Source organism: Oncorhynchus mykiss, chromosome 18 (assembly GCF_013265735.2).
Source record: "Oncorhynchus mykiss isolate Arlee chromosome 18, USDA_OmykA_1.1, whole genome shotgun sequence".
Classification (NCBI taxonomy): Eukaryota; Metazoa; Chordata; class Actinopteri; order Salmoniformes; family Salmonidae; genus Oncorhynchus; species Oncorhynchus mykiss.
This window is the reverse complement of record NC_048582.1, coordinates 50,372,966-50,395,431: the sequence shown is the minus strand read 5'-3', so window position 1 is coordinate 50,395,431 and position 22,466 is coordinate 50,372,966.

Genomic DNA, 22,466 nt, shown 5'->3' with positions numbered 1-22,466 from the left:
GAGACTATTTAGGCCTATAATATTAGCACATGTACGAAGTCATCAACAGCTATTGCTTCAATTCAACCCTGGGTTCAACTAAAAATAAAAAACACATATACACCTAGGGGTTAAATCTCTGGTTGATGTCAAATTGAATCTTTAAGTTAATAATGAGTATGTTGGATTCATGTCTCCATTTCAACCAAAAATCTAAGTTAGAAAATTGGACTAAATCAAATCAAACTTTATTTAAAGTGCATTTACAGTTTGATTTTATTTAGTCCTATTCTTTAACTTTGGAGAGGAGAATCCAACATATCAATTACTCATTTGTAGACAAACTGGAATTAAAGTCAGACTAAGTCAGTGGCACAAAATATACATCTCCTTCAAAGGTTGTTATTTGCTTGCATTGACAACCAAACACAATCCAGTATCACTTTTGCAATACAATAAATAGCCTATTAAGTTGTCGACAAGTTAACAAATTCTATGTTGGATTCACATTTCCAACCAAAAATAGGATCAAGCCAGTGGCTAAGATGAAACTATCAAAGCATTAGATACATTTCATTTAAATGTTGATATTTGGTTGTGTTGACAACCAAACACAATTCGATATTACTTTTATAATACAGTAAATAGCCTAAAGTTAAAGATAGCTTACAAACTAATGTAATAGTTTTTATTCCACCTTAAAATGAGTATCTCATCCATGGCCACATTTTCAGGTTACAGTATCTGTAAAAGTCTTGTTATGTAATCATAGAAAGTGTACATGTTGGAGATAGCATGCAAAGGTCGCAGGTCTGTGGAGATCTCCACAATAGAAATATCTGTGCAGAATCTTGGAACAACATTGATCACTTGTACTTTTAATGTAATCTCCACTACAATCCAGGTCATTTGGTTGTGCTATTAGATGAAGCACAGTGATAACACATTAAGTTGTTGTATAAATCCAAAATATATTACATTGTATTTCCAGTGGAATTTGGTTGTGCTTTTAAATGGTTAAAAGCCTAGTGATAACATTGGGAATTTAACAAACTTCTGGTTGTCATTTTAAGTGGGTGAATAAAGGTTGAAATCTCATTGATCAACGTCTCAACCAAAAATTACCCACATTTCCACTTTGAAATTAGGTGGTCTGCCAGTGGGAACATACTGCTAGTTCATTTACCATTCATTTACAGTTTGTATGATTAACTGTCATGATTAATTTCTGTCACTATACATGGATGTCCCCTGTGACACTTAACAAGAGAATACCACTCCAGATGATCTGGGAGCAAGTCACAAGTCACTGAGCAAGAGAAGCTCATTTCTAACCTCGTCCCCCCCAGTTCCAACATCATTCACACACACACACACACACACACACACACACACACACACACACACACCTCCATCCTCCTCTGATATCACTCAGCAACTCTGCATCGCTGACATCACCTAGAAAGTGATCACCGCTACAGCCTCACCTGTCCCCATCTGTAACTCTAATGTTCCTGTCAGGTGACGGGATGGCGGCCATTAATCAGAACCTTCTGCCAGGCCGCTAATGGGACCCATCCCATAATGTATGTTTATAATGAATGTATATCCCTCGCCGATGAATTCAGGATGGCTGGAAACATATGCTAATCATTTCCCTGTCCGTGAGTCATGAGTCTTCAAAGTCGCTACTCGCTAGTCCCCCCAAATCTAAAACTAACATGTTATTTTTCTTCCTCTTTTTTATTTGATTTTAAGAGGAGGGATTGAGGCATTGGAGCTTCTAAAGCGGCTCATGATCTTAAACCTAAACTTTCCTCTCAAGTCCTCTTAGTCGTGTGTGTGTGTGTGTGTGTGTGTGTGTGTGTGTGTGTGTGTGTGTGTGTGTGTGTGTGTGTGTGTGTGTGTGTGTGTGTGTGTGTGTGTGTGTGTGTGTGTGTGTGTGTGTGTGTGTGTGTGTGTGTATATTTATACCACCCAACCACCCCAACACTAATACACAGAAATACCACTCAACCACCCCAGCACTATTACACAGAAGTACCACCCAACCACCCCAAAACTATAACACAGAAATACCACTCAACCACCCCAACACTAATACACAGAAATACCACTCAACCACCCCAGCACTATTACACAGAAGTACCACCCAACCACCCCAAAACTATAACACAGAAATACCACTCAACCACCCCAACACTAATACACAGAAATACCACCCAACCACGCCAAAACTATAACACAGAAATACCACTCAACCACCACTAACTACACTGGTACACAGAAATACCACCCAACCACCAATAACTACACTGGTACACATAAATACCACCCAACCAACCCAACACTATTACACAGAAATACCACCCAACCATCCCAAAACTATTACACAGAAATACCACCCAACCACACCAAAACTATTACACAGAAATACTACGAAACCACCCCAAAATTATTACACAGAAATACCACCGAACCACCCCAAAACTATTACACTGAAATACCACCCAATCACTAAACACTATTACACAGAAATACCACCCAACCACCACTACACTGGTACACAGAAATACCACCCAACCAACCCAACACTGGAGCTGAGACCACTGAATGTTTCCTTTAGTGAAGTCAATGGACATCAACGGAGAACATGTCATTAGCTTCAAGCATTGTGTTATTAACCATCCAATGAGCTGCGGTTCATATGGACAGTTTGAAGCCGCTGAATGTCATGCCTAAAAGTGCAACAGACTTAGCAATTAAAGCAGTAGTTAATGTACCGTATGTGATGTCTCTGATAAGACAATAGACTATACAACAATTTCAGTTATATTTCGCTATATAATGCAAAGGCAGAAGGAAAATGTACAAAAACGACTTCTGTCTCAGGCATTATGACAAATCGCCTTGTGACACAAGAAAGCTAACGATCGCATCTATCTTTTTTTGATCTATTTCTACAGAGGTGCGTGCATACTAACAACATGACAGCGTGACAGGAAGGTAGGCGACAGTTCCTTGCTTTTTTTTCTAATTGGACTGAAATGAGGTGGAAGGGAACTGCAAGACAATTAACTGGTGTGTTTTTATCAGGCCTGGTGCAGTCTGGAATAGGTAGGGAGAATCAGTCCTGGTAGGGAGAATCAGTCCTGGTAGGGAGGCTCAGTCCTGGTCAGGCCTGGTGAAGTCTAGAAGAGGTAGGGAGGCTCAGTCCTGGTAGGGAGGCTCAGTCCTGGTAGGGAGGCTCAGTCCTGGTCAGGCTTGGTGAAGTCTAGAAGAGGTAGGGAGGCTCAGTCCTGGTAGGGAGGCTCAGTCCTGGTAGGGAGGCTCAGTCCTGGTCAGGCTTGGTGGAGTCTGGAAGAGGTAGGCAGGCTCAGTAGCAAACCAACGGGAGCTGGAACAGATGCCTGCACTACCAGGCAAATCTCTCCCTCCTCCTTCCATCCTTCCCTCCTCCCTCCATCTCTTCCTCCCTCCTCCCTCCATCTCTTCCTCCCTCCCTCCCTCCATTTCTTCCTCCCTCCCTCCCTCCATCTCTTCCTCCCTCCCTCCCTCCATCTCTTCCTCCCTCCTCCCTCCATCTCTTCCTCCCTCCCTCCCTCCATCTCTTCCTCCCTCCCTCCATCTCTTCCTCCCTCCCTCCCTCCATCTCTTCCTCCCTCCCTCCATCCTTCCCTCCTCCCTCCATCTCTTCCTCCCTCCCTCCCTCCATCTCTTCCTCCCTCCCTCCATCCTTCCCTCCCTCCCTCCATCTCTTCCTCCCTCCTCCCTCCATCCTTCCCTCCTCCCTCCATCTCTTCCTCCCTCCCTCCCTCCATCTCTTCCTCCCTCCTCCCTCCATCTCTTCCTCCCTCCCTCCCTCCATCTCTTCCTCCCTCCTCCCTCCATCCTTCCCTCCTCCCTCCATCTCTTCCTCCCTCCCTCCCTCCATCTCTTCCTCCCTCCTCCCTCCATCTCTTCCTCCCTCCCTCCCTCCATCTCTTCCTCCCTCCGCCTGCCATTCGTTCACAAGCTTTGTTTATCAAATTTTTCAATTAACCTCCAACGATTTAACTCCCTTCATAAAGCCACTGTGTGCATGTTTACTCCAAAGAACAAATGGTCTGCCTCTCTCTGTCTTCCTGTCTCTCTTTTTCTCCCCCCCGCTCTTTTTCCTATCTCTCCCTCCTCGTCCCCTCCTCGTTCCCTCCTCTCTGCCATGGTGTGCTGTCATCCCTGGAAGCTGGGCTTCACAGAGCTCGGCAGGACTTTTCCAGGCGAAAGGCTGTATGTGTCTCAGATTAAAAGAGTGGAAGTATGTGGCAAGCAGAGAGAGCTTTGTAGATATTGTAATTAGGTGATAACTTATTCTTCTCTTGCCTCCATGCCTTCCCTTCAGTAGAGCCCAGTAAAGTAGACAGGGAGAAGTAGGAAGAGAGAGGGAGAAGTAGGAAAAAAGAGGGAGAAGTAGGAAGAGAGAGGGAGAAGTAGGAAGAGAGAGGGAGAAGTAGGAAGAAAGAGGGAGAAGTAGGAAAAGAGAGGGAGAAGTAGGAAGAGAGAGGGAGAAGTAGGAAAAGAAAGGTAGAAGTAGGAAGAGAGAGGGAGTAGTAGGAAGAAAGAGGGAGAAGTAGGAAGAGAGAGGGAGAAGTAGGAAGAGAGAGGGCAGAATGTGAAGAGAGGGAGAAGTAGGAAGAGAGAGGGATAAGTAGAAAGAGAGAGGGCAGAATGTGAAGAGAGTGAGAAGTAGGAAGAGAGAGGGAGAAGTAGGAAGAGAGAGGGAGAAGTGGGAGGAGAGAGGAAGAAGTGGGAGGAGAGAGGAAGAAGTAGGAAGAGAGAGGGAGAAGTAGGAAGAGAGAGGGCAGAATGTGAAGAGAGGGAGAAGTAGGAAGAGAGAGGGAGAAGTAGGAAGAGAGAGGGCAGAATGTGAAGAGGGAGAAGTAGAAAGAGAGAGAGAGATGTAGGAAGATAGAGGGCAGAATGTGAAGAGAGGGAGAAGTAGGAAGAGAGAGGGAGAAGTAGGAAGAGACAAAGAATTAGGAAGGGGTGGAGAGGGTGAGAAGCATGGTCCTTACTAGTTAACACAGTCGTAAGTATGGCTAAACCCCTGCCTATTTCTAAAATGTATCTAACCCTAACCTTAACACTAACCTTAACAACACTGTTAACCTTATACCTAACTCTGACCTTAAATTAAGACCAACATTTTTTGTTTTCAGACATTTTTACAATATGATAGCCAATTTTGACTTTGTCTGTGTTAACTAGTGACCATCGAGAAGCATTTGCTGGAAATATGTCCATTTTAATCAACAGGAATACTGAGCATGTGTTTAAATGTCCTCCAAATTATTGACCTTAATCCTCCCTCCCAAAATAAAAAGGCCTTACCTGATAGCTCTACATGTATTCAGATTCTAAACAACAAAGACCAATACCATTTTACCATCACAGAAGCTGAAACAAGAATTGACTATCTGTTTTTTCACCTGACCAATTTGTCAATACATTGAATTCAATCAGGCTTATCGATTTTCTATATGGGCGAACTTCAAAGTGAGAAAAAGTCTGATAATCAACCCTTGCTATGACTCATGACCCCGAAACCACAGGTACATTTAAATATGTCACACCTCCCCACCTCCACATACAACAGACAACACATTAATTCTAATCAACAATATGATGACATTAGCGCTCAAAGGCCATGGTTTGAATTACAATTTTGAATGCAAGTCCCATACTATGCAGTATCTGAGTGTGTGGGTGCGCGTGTGTGCGCGCGTGCGTGCGTTAGTGTGTGTGTGCATGTGTGAATGTGGTCAGATTAATTCCAAAATGAAGCTGAACCCCCAAGACACAAAGACTCCCCTAATTAATCACTACTAACGAGGTAGGAGGCTCTGGAAATACCAAGTGAATCAAAACGGATTAATTGCGGAAAGTCATTTTGGAAGGTTTTTTAGCTCCCTTGGTCACAACCCAGGCGCCATTCCCTTCTGCAATCAAATCAAAGGCCAGTTTGGAAAATCAAACCCAACAAATATTTGGGAATTATTGTTGCTTTTGACAAGATAGTGATTCATTGAATCAATTACTAGTTGGTGAAAGAAACATACATTGTTTGCCCAAAGCGGGACCTCCTCTTTTACCCCTGCATCTGGGGAAGTGTTGCTGTTGTTTATCAGCACTGCATGCATTTATACATCACACACACAAACACACACACAGACCGTTATGGATGATCCGTGTACGATGCAGCGAAGGTGCTCCCACCCCAAGAAGCATGTACAATGCAAAATTGTACAGTACAAATTTCAGCAGAAAGCTTTGTGGGGGAAGTTTAACAGAATGAGCACAGGGCATGGTGGATAATTGTGTGTGTGTGTGTGTCTAGCAGCATAAGCACAGGGCAGCATGGTAAATGTGGTGTCAAGCCGGGGCTTCTAATAGATCAATCTGGTCATCCTAGATACATCTGGGCCTTTATAATCTCCAACAGGAGAGTAGTAGTGGTCCGGCCGGCTCACACTCAGCCAGTCTGGAGTACTATACATGGTGACTGACAGTAAACAAAGATTTACTCAATCCAGAGCCTGAAATATTAAACTGCATATATATTGTTTATAAATGAGTCACATAATAGATTTGTATAGATTTGTTCAATCATAATATTAATTCCAGTTTTTCTGTCTCAATAATTGCTATATTTAAGCAATAAGTCTTGAAGGGGGTGTGTTATATGGCCAATATGCCAAGGCTAAGGGCTGTTCTTAAGCACGACACAACGCGGAGTGCCTGGACATAGCCCTTAGCCATAGTATATTGGTCATATACCACAAACCCCTGAGCTGCCTTATTGCTATTATAAACTGTTTAGCAATGTATTTAGAAGAGTAAAAATACATGTTTTGTCATACCCGTGATATACCATGGCATTCAGCCAATCAGCATTTAGGGCTCGAACCACCCAGTTTATAATACATAACATGCAATAGAACGATTGTCTTCCTGACAACTTTATTGTCCCATTACGTTGCCCATTTGGTTGTAACATACAACAAAATCACTGGAGACAATGTTACTGCTACAACGACCCTGGAGTGGCCTGGTCAAGGTGACATCACAGGGGTTCCTGTAGTTTGTCCGGCTTATCTCCTTAGGGGTCACTTCTCTGTAGAATAAGCTATTTGAGCCCATGCAGCCCCCACAGGGAGAAGTCTTCCTTTCCACAGCATGGCACACACACACACACACACACACACACTGTGCCACACACAGCACGGTACTGACTGATTCCTTTCATGGTGGCGTGCACAACCAGGGGGAGAAATGGCAGCATGCAGAGAAGCTCTGATTCCCCAGCTTCCACTCTGCCATAATCCCTTTTCTCTGATCTCCACTGATTTTGGTTTAATATTTATTTTTTTACTTTCTAGAGGAAGGGAGGAATTATTCAAATCCAAACTGCTCAGTGACAGTCTGTTCTCCACCTGCAGGCAGGTTGGGGAGAGGGAGGAGGAAGGGAGATAAATTGAACGAAAGTGTTGAAATAGCCTCCAAGGATTCTCTCTACCTGTCCTTGTTTCTCTCCCCCTCCCCTGATATTTAGTCCGTTTTCCCTGCTTCTACTCTTCCACCAGTGGACAACTTAGCCGCTTGAGGTGACATCCTCTCTAACCCAGCTCGGTAATTTACTCTGGGGCGTACGATGTTCGCTGATCTCCTAAATCGGAGCACTAGAGCTTAGACCTGCGGCCACCCAAACCTCAAGCCCTCCTCGGTCTGGTCTGAGTAATAGCTGATATCCCCCAGATAGGCGGTGTGGTTTGCATTTCATTTCTAGCTGGATCATAACTCAACCGGTACAGAGGAGCTAGCTATGTCATCTGAGATAAGAGCTGAGCAGACGAGAAGGGCTGCTAAACATGCAGGTAATACGCCTTTCTGTGAGCCAGGAAGAGGAAGGAGGAGGAAAGAAGGAAGAGGAAGGAGGAGGAAGGAGGAGGAAGGAAGAGGAAGGAGGAGAAAGGAGGAGGAAGGAAGAGGAAGGAGGAGGAAGGAGGAGGAATATCTCTATTTTCTGTTTAGTAGAAGCATTAAAAAACATAATGAAATTCTTAAAACAAGGTATTAAGATGAAACAAATATATAATGATGGGATAATGTTAGCCTTAAGAAGCACATCCACACACACCAGCACACACACACACACACACACACACACACATACATACAAAACACACACAATACCATGTCAGTCCTTCCCTCATTTAATCTCACCAAAAGTACCTGAACCTGGTGTCAGTGATCTGGACTAGGCTGGGAGCGATGGGTGGAATGGTGGTTCTGTTTGAGTGACTGTGGTAGTCAGCAAATAGATTGGGCAGTGCTGCTGGAGATATCAGGGTGCAGCATGGCTCGCAGGGCTTTCATCCCAGGATGACTTTGTGCCCTTTGCTAACCTGAGGAATCACACACACACACCACTGCTAACCTGAGGAATCACACACACACACACCACTGCTAACCTGAGGAATCACACACACACACACACAACTGCAAGCCTGAGGAATCACACACACACACTACTGTAAGCCTGAGGAATCACACACACACACCACTGCAAGCCTGAGGAATCACACACACACACCACTGCAAGCCTGAGGAATCACACACACACACTACTGCAAGCCTGAGGAATCACACACACACACCACTGCAAGCCTGAGGAATCACACACACACACCACTGCAAGCCTGAGGAATCACACACACACACCACTGCAAGCCTGAGGAATAATGGAATCAGGGTCTGGGAACAGATCAGTCAACAGGAAAAATCACCACGTCCTTCCCCTTTGTTAGTGTGCAGCTTTTTGGACACTGCCAATGAACTGATTGCCGGGCGCGAAGCGATCTGGGGCCGGAGCTAGAGGGAACTGACCAGAACAGAGACTTTGGTCTTGTTGTTTTATGGGAGAAAATGCCTTAAACTGAAACAGGGATTGCCAATAGCCTAGATCAGGTACCCCCCAAAGGTACGCGCAACTCCATCGGGGGTACTCCAAATAACAATGTGAAAAAAAATGTCTTCACATTTTCAACCAGTCCATTTATATTTTCCAACAGGGCTATACGTTTGGGTGAGGTATTTGTCTCACCTGAGTAGCCTCGTTTCACTGCCAAAGATGAAATGAAACCATCTAGTGTTCAGCGAAATAACAACACAAATGTCAAATACAGGTAGCCTAGTCAAATAATTAACATCCAATCACATTAACTGTTACTCTCTCGTGGGTGAAACCTTCACTCTTGTGCAGACATTTAGAAACGAAACATGCCAATTTGAAAAATAAGCCACATGAGTTTTTTGAGTGAGAAGTAAGACGACTTTAGAGTAGTAAGACATGTATAAAAGCAACAGATACCATTAATAAGAAGGGTCTAGAAGCGTCTTATATGGTGAGCTACCGAGTGGCTAGGACAGGCAAGCCCCATACTATTGTTAAGGACTTAATTCTTCCTGCTTACGTGAATATGGCTGGGACAATGCTGAGGGAAAAGGCCAAGAAAAACTATAAAGACAATGCCTTCATCAAACAACACTGTTTCACGACGTGTCAGTGACATGGCAGGAGATGTTTTGAAACAATAACTGCTTTGCATGCAAGCCAGTGAATTATATGCGTACACATGGATGAGTCAACAGATGTGGCGGGCCTGGCACAGCTCCTGGTATGTTTATGGGGGGTCAATTAAGGAATACATCCTCTTCTGAAAACCACTGGAAACCAGGACAACAGGAGAGGATATTTTTAAAGTACTCAAATCAAATCAAAGTTTATTTGTCACGTGCGCAGAATACAATACCTTATAGTGAAATGCTTACTTACAGGCCCTAACCAACAGTGCAATTTGAAAGTAAAAAATAGGTATTAGGGGAGCAATAGATATGTATGGAAATAAAAAACAACAGTAAAAAGACAATGAATAATGACAGTAGCGAGGCTATATACAGTAGGGAGGTTATATACAGGCACCAGTTAGTCGGGCTAATTGAGGAAGTATGTACATGTAGGTATGGTTAAAGTGACTATGCTATATGATAAACAGAGAGTAGCAGCAGCGTAAAAGAGGGGTTGTGGGGGACACACAATGCAAATTGTCCATGTAGCCATTTGATTAGCTGTTCAGGAGTCTTATGGCTTGGGGGTAAAAACTGTTGAGAAGCCTTTTGGTCCTTGACTTGGTGCTCCGGTACCACTTGCCGTGCGGTAGTAGAGAGAACAGTCTATGATTGGGGTGGTTTGGATCTTTGAACATTTTTAGGGCCTTCCTCTGACACTGCCTGGTGTGGAGGTCCTGAATGGCAGGCAGCTTAGCCCCAGCAGTTGCCGTACCAGGCAGTGATGCAACCAGTCAGGATGCTCAGGATGTTGCAGCTGTAGAACCTTTTGAGGATCTCAGGACCCATGCCAAATCTTTTTAGTTTCCTGAGGGTGAATAGGTTTTGTCGTGCCCTCTTCACGACTGTCTTGGTGTGTTTGGACCATTCTAGTTTGTTGTTGATGTGGACACCAAGGAACTTGAAGCTCTCAACCTGCTCCACTAAGCCCCGTCGATGAGAATGGGGGCGTGCCCAGTCCTCCTTTTCCTGTAGTCCACAACCATCTCCTTAGTCTTGGTTACGTTGAGGGATAGGTTGTTATTCTGGCACCACACGTCCAGGACTCTGACCTCCTCCATATAGGCTGTCTTGTAGTTGTCTGTGATCAGACTGTTGTGTCGTCTGCAAACTTAATGATGGTGCTGGAGTCGTATCTGGCCACTCAGTCATGGTTGAACAAGAAGTACAGGAGGGGACAGGAGGGGACTGAGCACGCACCCCTGAGGGGCTCAAGTGTTGAGGATCAGTATGGCAGATGTGTTGCTACCTACCCTCACCACCTGGGGGTGGCCCGTCAGGAAGTCCAGGATCCAGTTGCAAAGGGAGGTGGTTAGTCCCAGGATCCTTAGCTTAGCGATAAGCTTTGAGGGTACTATGGTATTGAACTCTGAGCTGTAGTCAATGAATAGCATTCTCACGTAGGTGTTCCTTTTGTCCAGGTGGGAAAGGACATTGTGGAATGGAATAGAGATTACATCATCTGAGGATCTGTTTGGGTGGTATGCAAATTGGAGTGGGTCTAGGGTTTCTGGGATAAATGTGTTGATATGAGCCGTTACCAGCCTTTCAAAGCACTTAATGGCTACGGACGTGAGTGCTGTGGGTCTGTAGTCATTTAGGCAGGTTGCCTAGGTTTTTTGGGCACAGGGACTATGGTGGTCTGATAGAAACATGTTGATACTACAGACTCAATCAGGGACATGTTGAAAATGTCAGTGAAGACACCTGCCAGTTGGTCCGCACATGCCGGAGCACATGTCCTGGTAATCCGTCTGGTCCCGCGGCCTTGTGAATGTTGACCTGTTGAAAGGTCTTACTGAAGTCATCCGGAACAGCTGATGCTGTCATGCATGCCTCAGTGTTGCTTGCCTCGAAGCAAGCATAGAAGTGATTTAGCTCGTCTGGTAGGATTGTGTTGCTGGGCAGCTCGTGGCTGAGGGCATAGCAGGATTTCTTATAAGCTTCCAGGTTAGTGTCCCACACCGTGAAAGAGGCAGCTCTACCCTTTAGCTCAGTGCGAATGTTGCATGTTATCCATGGCTTCTGGTTGGGGTATGTACGTACAGTTACTGTGGGGACAACATCCACAATGCACTTATTGATAAAGCCAGTGAATGATGTGGTGTACTCCTCAATGCAATCGGAAGAATCCCAGAACATGTTCCAGTCTGTAATAGCAAAACAGTCCTGTACTTTATCATCTGCTTCATCTGACCACTGTTTTTATAGGCCGAGTCACATGTGATTCCTGCTTTAACTTTTGCACGTCAGCAGGAATCAGGAGGATAGACTTGTTGTCAGATTTACCAAATGGAGGGCGAGGGAAAGCTTTGTACGTGTTTCTGTGTGTGGAGTTTAAGTTTCCCTGCATTAAAGTCTCCGGCCACTAGGAATGCCACCTCCGGATGAACGGTTTCCTGTTTGCTTATTTCCTTATACAGCTGACTGAGTGCGGTCTTAGTGTCAGCGTCCATCTGTGGTGGTAAATAAACAGCCACAAAAAGTATAGATGAAAACTCTTTTAGCAAATAGTGTGGTTGATCATAAGATACTCTACTTCAGGCGAGCAAAATCTAGAGACTTCCTTAGATTTCGTGCACCAGCTGTTGTTTACAAATATGCACAGACCGTCCCCCCTCGCCCCTGTGCTGTTCTATCTAGCCGGTTCAGGGTATATCCTGCTAGCCTCTCCTTAATGTCAATATGTCTTGTCCATTGCTGTTCTGGTTAGTGTTTATTGGCTTATTTCACTGTAGAGCCTCTAGTCCTGCTCACTATACCTTATCCAACCTATTAGTTCCACCACCCACACATGCAATGACATCTCCTGGTTTCAATGATGTTTCTAGAGACAATATCTCTCTCTTCATCACTCAATACCTAGGTTTACCTCCACTGTATTCACATCCTACCTTACCTTTGTCTGTACATTATACCTTGATGCTATTTTATCGCCCCCAGAAACCTCCTTTTACTCTCTGTTCCAGACGTTCTAGACGACCAATTCTTATTGCTTTTAGCCGCACCCTTATTCTACTCCTCCTATGTTCCTCTGGCAATGTAGAGGTGAATCCAGGCACTGCAGTGCCTAGCTCCACTCCTATTCCCCAGGCGCTCTCTTTTGACGACTTCTGTAACCGTAATAGCCTTGGTTTCATGCATGTTAACATTAGAAGCCTCCTCCCTAAATTTGTTCTATTCACTGCTTTAGCACACTCTGACAACCCGAATGTTCTAGCTGTGTCTGAATCCTGGCTTAGGAAGACCACCAAAAATTCAGACATTTTAATTCCAAACTACAACATTTTCAGACAAGATAGAACTGCCAAAGGGGGCGGTGTTGCAATCTACTGCAAAGATAGCCTGCAGAGTTCTGTCCTACTATCCAGGTCTGTACCCAAACAATTTGAACTTCTACTTTTAAAAATCCACCTCTCTAAAAACAAGTCTCTCACCGTTGCCGCCTGCTATAGACCACCCTCTGCCCCCAGCTGTGCTCTGGACACCATATGTGAACTGATTGCCCCCCATCTATCTTCAGAGCTCGTGCTGCTAGGCGACCTAAACTGGAACATGCTTAACACCCCAGCCATCCTACAATCTAAACTTGATGCCCTCAATCTCACACAAATTATCAATGAACCTATCAGGTACCTCCCCAAAGCCTTAAACACGGGCACCCTCATAGATATCATCCTAACCAACTTCCCCTCTAAATACACCTCTGCTGTCTTCAACCAAGATCTCAGCGATCACTGCCTCATTGCCTGCATCCGTAATGGGTCAGCTGTCAAACGACCTCCTCTCATCACCTGAAACACTTCAGTGAGCAGGCCTTTCTAATCGACCTGGCCGGGGTATCCTGGAAGGATATTGACCTCATCCCGTCAGTGGAGGATGCCTGGATATTTTTTAAAAATGCCTTCCTAACCATCTTAAATAAACATGCCCCATTCAAGAAATTTAGAACCAGGAACAGATATAGCCCTTGGTTCTCCCCAGACCTGACTGCCCTTAACTTAGAGCTCTAGGGGCGCTATTTCATTTTTGGATAAAAAACGTTCCCGTTTTAAGCGCGATATTTTGTCACGAAAAGATGCTCGACTATGCATATTCTTGACAGTTTTGGAAAGAAAACACTCTGAAGTTTCAGAATCTGCAAAGATTTTGTCTGTAAGTGCCCCAGAACTCATTCTACAGGCGAAACCAAGATGATGCATCACCCAGGAATTAGCAGAATTTCTGAAGCTCTGTTTTCCATTCTCTCCTTATATGGCTGTGATTGCGCAAGGAATGAGCCTACACTTTCTGTCGTTCGCCCAAGGTCTTAGCAGCATTGTGACGTATTTGTAGGCATATCATTGGAAGATTGGCCATAAGAGACTACATTTTCCAGAGGTCCGCCCGGTGTCCTTTGTCTAAATTTGTGCGTAATCTTCAGGTGCGGTCATTTTCTCCTGGGATTCAGGAGAGAAAGCATGTGTCCAAGAACGATGTATCAATGAAGAGATATGTGAAAAACACCTTGAGGATTGATTCTAAACAACGTTTGCCATGTTTTCAGTCGATATTATGGAGTTAATTTGGAAAAAAGTTTGCGTTTTGAGGACTGAATTTATGGATTTTTTTTGGTAGCCAAATGTGATGTATAAAACGGAGCTATTTCTAATACACAAGGAATCTTTTTGGAAAAACTGAGCATCTGCTATCTAACTGAGAGTATCCTCATTGAAAACATCAGAAGTTCTTCAAAGGTAAATGATTTTATTTGAAGGCTTTTATGTTTTTGTTAATGTTGCGTGCTGGATGCTAACGCTAATGCTAACGCTAAATGCTAACGCGAAATGCTAACTCTAGCTAGCTACTTTTACACAAATGATTGTTTTCCTATGGTTGAGAAGCATATTTTGAAAATCTGAGATGACAGTGTTGTTTACAAAAGGCTAAGCTTGAGAGATGGCATATTTATTTCATTTCATTTGCGATTTTCATAAATAGTTAACGTTGTGTTATGCTAATGAGCTTGCTGATAGATTTACACAATCCTGGATACAGGGGTTTTTTCATAGCTAAACGTGACGCAGAAAACGGAGCGATTTGTTCTAAACAAATAATCTTTCAGGAAAAACTGAACATTTGCTATCTGAGAGTCTCCTCATTGAAAACATCTGAAGTTCTTCAAAGGTAAATTATTTTTTTGAATGCTTTTCTGTTTTTTTGTGTAAATGTTGCCAGCTGAATGCTAATGCTAAATGCTACGTTAGCCATCAATACTGTTACACAAATGCTTGTTTTGCAATGGTTGAGAAGCATATTTTGAAAATCTGAGATGACAGTGTTGTTAACAAAAGGCTAAGCTTGAGAGATGGCATATTTATTTCATTTCATTTGCGATTTTCATGAATAGTTAACGTTGCGTTATGGTAATGAGCTTGAGTCTGTATTCACGAACCCGGATCCGGGATGGGGAGATCAGAAAGGTTAACCAACACAAAAACATCCTATGGCGTTCTGCATTAGCATCGAACAGCCCCCGTGATACGCAGCTGTTCAGGGAAGCTAGAAACCATTATACACAGGCAGTTAGAAAAGCCAAGGCTAGCTTTTTCAAGCAGAAATTTGCTTCTTGCAACACTAACTCAAAAAAGTTCTGGGACACTGTAAAGTCCATGGAGAATAAGAACACATCCTCCCAGCTGCCCACTGCACTGAAGATAGGAAACACTGTCACCACTGATAAATCCACCATAATTTAAAATTTCAATAAGCATTTTTCTACTGCTGGCCATGCTTTCCACCTGGCTACTCCTACCCCTGTCAACAGCACTGCACCCCCAACAGCAACTCGCCCAAGCCTTCCCCATTTCTCCTTCTCCCAAATCCATTCAGTTGATGTTCTGAAAGAGCTGCAAAATCTGGACCCCTACAAATCAGCCGGGCTAGACAATCTGGACCCTTACTTTCTAAAATTATCTGCCGAAATTGTTGCCACCCCTATTACTAGCCTGGTCAACCTCTCTTTCGTGTCGTCTGAGATTCCCAAAGATTGGAAAGCAGCTGCGGTCATCCCCCTCTTCAAAGGGGGGGACACTCTTGACCCAAACTGCTACAGACCTATATCTATCCTACCATGCCTTTCTAAGGTCTTCGAAAGCCAAGTCAACAAACAGATTACCGACCATTTCGAATCTCACCATACCTTCTCTGCTATGCAATCTGGTTTCAGAGCTGGTCATGGGTGCACCTCAGCCACGCTCAAGGTCCTAAACGATATCTTAACCGCCATCGATAAGAAACATTACTGTGCAGCCGTATTCATTGATCTGGCCAAGGCTTTCGACTCTGTCAATCACCACATCCTCATCGGCAGACTCAACAGCCTTGGTTTCTCAAATGATTGCCTCGCCTGGTTCACCAACTACTTCTCTGATAGAGTTCAGTGTGTCAAATCGGAGGGTCTGTTGTCCGGACCTCTGGCAGTCTCTATGGGGGTGCCACAGGGTTCAATTCTTGGACCGACTCTCTTCTCTGTTACATCAATGAGGTCGCTCTTGCTGCTGGTGATTCTCTGATCCACCTCTACGCAGACGACACCATTCTGTATACTTCCGGCCCTTCTTTGGACACTGTGTTAACAACCCTCCAGGCAAGCTTCAATGCCATACAACTCTCCTTCCGTGGCCTCCAATTGCTCTTAAATACAAGTAAAACTAAATGCATGCTCTTCAACCGATCGCTACCTGCACCTACCCGCCTGTCCAACATCACTACTCTGGACGGCTCTGACTTAGAATACGTGGACAACTAGAAATACTTAGGTGTCTGGTTAGACTGTAAACTCTCCTTCCAGACCCATATCAAACATCTCCAATCCAAAGTTAAATCTAGAATTGGCTTCCTATTTCGCAACAAAGCATCCTTCACTCATGTTGCCAAACATACCCTTGTAAAACTGACCATCCTACCAATCCTCGACTTTGGCGATGCCATTTACAAAATAGCCTCCAATACCCTACTCAACAAATTGGATGCAGTCTATCACAGTGCAATCCGTTTTGTCACCAAAGCCCCATATACTACCCACCATTGCGACCTGTACGCTCTCGTTGGCTGGCCCTCGCTTCATACTCGTCGCCAAACCCACTGGCTCCATGTCATCTACAAGACCCTGCTAGGTAAAGTCCCCCCTTATCTCAGCTCGCTGGTCACCATAGCATCTCCCACCTGTAGCACACGCTCCAGCAGGTATATCTCTCTAGTCACCCCCAAAACCAATTCTTTATTTGGCCGCCTCTCTTTCCAGTTCTCTGCTGCCAATGACTGGAACGAACTACAAAAATCTCTGAAACTGGAAACACTTATCTCCCTCACTAGCTTTAAGCACCAACTGTCAGAGCAGCTCACAGATTACTGCACCTGTACATAGCCCACCTATAATTTAGCCCAAACAACTACCTCTTTCCCAACTGTATTTAATTTATTTATTTATTTTGCTCCTTTGCACCCCATTATTTTTATTTCTACTTTGCACATTCTTCCATTGCAAAACTACCATTCCAGTGTTTTACTTGCTATATTGTATTTACCTTGCCACCATGGCCTTTTTTGCCTTTACCTCCCTTCTCACCTCATTTGCTCACATTGTATATAGACTTGTTTATACTGTATTATTGACTGTATGTTTGTTTTACTCAATGTGTAACTCTGTGTCGTTGTATCTGTCGAACTGCTTTGCTTTATCTTGGCCAGGTCGCAATTGTAAATGAGAACTTGTTCTCAACTTGCCTACCTGGTTAAATAAAGGTAAATAAATAATAATAATAGCTGAATATCCATGTCATCATTCAGCCACGATTCCGTGAAACATAAGATGTTACAGTTTTTGATGTCCTGTTGGTGGGATATTCGTGATCGTACCTCGTCTAATTTATTGTCCAATGATTGTACGTTGGCGAGTAATATTGACGGTAACGGCAGCTTTCCCACTCGCCTTCTCCGGATCCTTATGAAGCACCCCGCTCTGTGTACTCTGTACCTGCATCTCTTTCTCTTGCCAATAATGGGGATGCCGTCCTTATTGTGCTTCCTGATTCCTGAAAGAATCTTCATCTAATTCGAGGTGAGTGATCACTGTCCTGATTTTCAGAAGCTCTTTTTTTGCCATAAGATACGGTTGCAGAAACATGTACAAAATAAGTTACAAATAACGCAAAAAAACCCAACATAATAGCACAATTGGTTAGGCGCCCGTAAAACTGCTGCCATTTCTTCTGGCGCCCTTTTACTGCTGGACAGCTTTGTGACATCAAATGGACTTTGGCGGTCCAGATGTGTTGGTATCTGTACTGATGGCGCAAAAGCCATGACAGGGAGACATAGTGGAGTGGTAACTCGCATGCAAGCAGGTGCTCCCCACACCACTTGGGTACACTGCAGCATCCACCGAGAGGCTCTTGCTGCCAAAATAATGTCTGACAGCTTGAAAGACGTTTTGGACACCACAGTGAAAATGGTTGACTTTGTTAAAGCAAGGCCCCTGAACTATTTTCGGCATTATGCAATGATATGGGCAGCGACCATGTAACGCTTTTACAACATACAGAAGTACTCTGGTTATCAAGGGGCAACATATGGACATGTTTTTTTTTTATTGAGAGACGAGCTTCAAGTTTTCTTTACTGACCATAATTTTCACTTGTCTGACCGCTTGCATGATGAGGAGTTTCTCATACGACTGGCCTATCTGGGTGATGTTTTGTACTAGCCTGAATGTTCTGAGTCTAGAATTACAGGGACTCTTCACAACTATATTCAATGTCCAGGACAAGATTGAGGCTATGATCAAAAAGTTGGAGCTCTTCTCTGTTTGCATTAACAAGGACAACACACAGGTCTTTTCATAATTGTATGATTTTTTTGTGTGCAAACAAACTCAAGCTTACGGACAATGTCAAATGTGATATAGCAAAGCACCTGAGTGAGTTGGGTGCGCAATTACGCAGGTACTTTCCCGAAATGGACGACACAAACAACTGGATTTGTTATCCCTTTCATGCCCTGCCTCCAGCCCACTTATCGATATCTGAAAAAGAGAGCCTTATCGAAATTGCAACAAGCTGTTCAGTGAAAATTTTATTCAATCAGAATCCACTGCCAGATTTGTGGATAGGGCTGCGCTCAGAGTATCCTGTCTTGATAAATCGTGCGGTTAAGACACTGATGCCCTTTGCAACCACGTACCTATGTGAGATTCTTGGCCCTCTGTGGATTCTCGGCCCTCACTAGCATGACAACTAAATACAGGCACAGACTGTGTGTGGAAAATTATTTAATGACTGAGATGTCATCCTTTCAAGCACAACTTTCTCATTAACCTGTGGTGAGTTATTCACCATTTTTGAGTAACAAATAAGGTTTTATTTGTAAGATGGCTAAATAAAGAGTAAAATTATTTATTATTTGTAAGGGATTTCCTCCTCTTCTTCCGAAGAGGAGAGGCGAAAAGGATCGGAGGACCAATATGCGGCATGGTAAGTGTCCATGGTTCTTTTAATAAGAAATAGTACACATGAACAACTGAATACAAAAAACAATAAACGTGGAATGAACGAAACCCAAAACAGTACCGTGTGGTGAAAAACACAGACACGGAAACAAACACCCACAAACACACAGTGAAACCCAGGCTACCTAAGTATGATTCTCAATCAGAGACAACTAATGACACCTGCCTCTGATTGAGAACCATACTAGGCCGACACATAGAAATCCCCAAATCATAGAAAAACAAACATAGACTGCCCACCCAAACTCACGCCCTGACCATATTAAATAACGACAAAACAAAGGAAATAAGGTCAGAACGTGACATTATTATTGTATTATTTTTTGTGCCCTGGTCCTATAAGAGCTCTTTGTCACTTCCCACGAGCCGGGCTGTGACAAAAACTCACACTCATTCTTATGTTTAATAAATGTATCGTATAGTGTGTGTGCAGCAGGCTTACAATGATGGCAAGACACAACATTTGAGAGTGCGCTGACCCGGGTGCTAGAGAGGGTATGCAGCTGGAGGTTGAATGTTTGAAGGGGTACGGGACTATACAAAGTTTGGGATCCACTGGCCTAGATAATAATTGATTTGACTATTAAAAAGTGTTTCTTGCTAATGTTGAGTTGTATTCATATAATTGCAGTCGCATTGCATTTCAAAGGTCCTTCAGAAAACTATTTGGTGAGAGATGAGTAAATACTGACATTTATTTCCCATGATATGTGCCCATAGAAACACATTAAATGCTTTGAAATGAACTGAGAGTAGTAAGTGTTCCAGTTGTGTGTTCTTGTGAGATCTGTCTGTTAGGAGTTGGTTTGCTCTGCTATTGCACACAGATGTGAGCTCCTCTGCTGTTGGTGTTGTCTCATCATTGCCCTCTGCAGGAAAGCAGGGAGTGGTGCCTTCCCCTCCATCGATCTCATGACACGCGTATGCACGCACACACAAACACACATGCACATGCATCAGGCGGAAGCACACACAAACACACATTTACCCTTCTAGCTGACAGAGTTAGATGCATGTCCTCTACAGGGTGTTTGCATTTGGATGAGTGGACAGCAGCTCATATACACTAATTAAATCACCTGCATTACTATCCTATCAGCTGACTGGCCTGGCAGAGATTAATAAACCAATCAACACACACTGAACTCAACCGACCCACCTGACTACACACACAGGGATGGATGTTCACACAGACACACACACACACGCGCGCGCACACTCCCCTCTTTGAAACTCTCCCTCCTTCGAGGCAAGGCAATTAATCAACCCAACACACCACGGTTTGCCTTCCCCTTCTCTCTAAACATGGTAAATAACCCGGTCTTCGCTCTCTCCACGATGCAGGGAGACATTTCATCAAACAAATATGATCGAAACAAAGCTAATGACGTGTAAATTGTTGATGATGTATTCTGTAGTGAGCGGCCGCAGTGTGCTGTCTGTCTGAGGGTAATCACTGACATGGGTAAGACATAATGAAGAGGAAATTCATATGAATATGAATATCAGGGACATCGAACGTTACGCAAAGCAAAGTTGATATTCAGAGAGTGATTGGTCTGGCTGCGGATGGTGTGATAAGGTAAATGTTTTCTTTTGACGGTACAGTACACTCCCTGACTGTCTGAATAGCACACCTGCAAATCAGTCTAGTTCCTTGATGTTGTGGACAAATCTAAAGTGAGGAACGTCAATGTCTTGAAATGAATAGTCTATGAATAGCAAATATATAATAAGATAATGACCCACAAAGACCAAATGCAATAGAGTCAAACAGCAGAGCTATCATAAGAAAAGTGGAGGGGGTGGTTGAGGTCATGGTAGGGTGAAGCTTGGCCAGCCTCCCCACAGTAGGCTCACCTCTTTGAGTCTTGTCTCCCTCTGCTATAGCCCCTCCACCCTGGTCCCTGGCTCTGCAGTGGGTGGTGCAGAGCACCAGACAGACACTTTGCGTAGAGCGCCAGGCTAGTCCACAGCTAAAACCCCTGACATTCTGAGTAGCGTAGAGCGCTAGCTAGGCTAGTCCATATACAGCTAGAGTCCTGCCAGAGCCCTGCCAAGCCAGCGCATTACCAGCCCTAATCCCACAAGCTGAAGCAGGGGATCTTACATCTGAGAACAATGGCTCTCCTTCCCAAATCTGACAGAGGCACAGGCACAGCAGACACAGATTTGTGGAGACAGCATTAGGGTTGGCAGGCAGGGAGGGTTCATGGGGAGGAATGGAGGGGTGATGGATGGAGGTGAGGGAGAACGAGCTAGCTACTAATAGACACAAACAGTGCTACGAGAGTTGGGATAATCCACGGTGAACAACTGACCAACTATAGTAACAGATATCTCTATGTTATTACAAAGGAAGAGGTTCTTTGTCTAGTCAATAGAAAAGGGCCAGTTGACTAATCATACAGCACTATTAGAACACCTGAATACATGAGACATACTCCAACTGAGTGCTTGAACAATCTAATGAAATGACTGGACATGTAAGCCAGACAAAGTGTGGAGTGGACTCATATTTGATCATGTTTTTATCTGTGTTGGCTTAGTCTATTGTAACATGCTTAGCAAAACCTAGTAGCTGGCCAGGAAGCATGTGAGATTTTGTTCTGGGTGCCAAGATTAGTTTTAGCAAGACGAACTAGCTACGGGTTCTTTTGCAGATTGTCGATGGATACCTGTATTTACGGAGTATAGAAATGTGATGTTCAGACTAAAGCCCAAGCATGCAGATTTTCTTCTTTCAAACGTGTGTCTCATATCATCCCTCTCTCTTATTTCACAGAACATGTGGAACAGAAATGTATGATGTGTGGCGTGCCAAGGACCTAATTTGCCGTGGTACAGACATCTGGCAGAAGTGATACCTGTTTTGATATTGCTGTAAATGGTTGGTGTTGTGTGTGTTTGAGGGGCTGGAGGAAACATGCCTTTTATGCACGCAGACCTCACACACACACACACACATTCCACACAATCTCTGCAGTGTGTGCAACAGATGGATTTTCCCCTCCAGGAGCTGACTGAACAAAAAGAACATTCAATATGTAATTACCTTCCTTCTCTCCATACACACAGCAGCCAGTCACGCTGTTGTAGAGAATTCAATATGCACCCATGACACTTCCTAGTGTAATGCCATGGAAATAAATGTTTGTTTTGCTACTGTGTGTGTGGAGGAGGGAGAAAGCCACCTGCATTGTTAATCATGAGATGTGGGTCGTCCGTCGAACGCTAGCCAAACGCAAGACTGCGCGGCTGGCTGGTTGGTGCG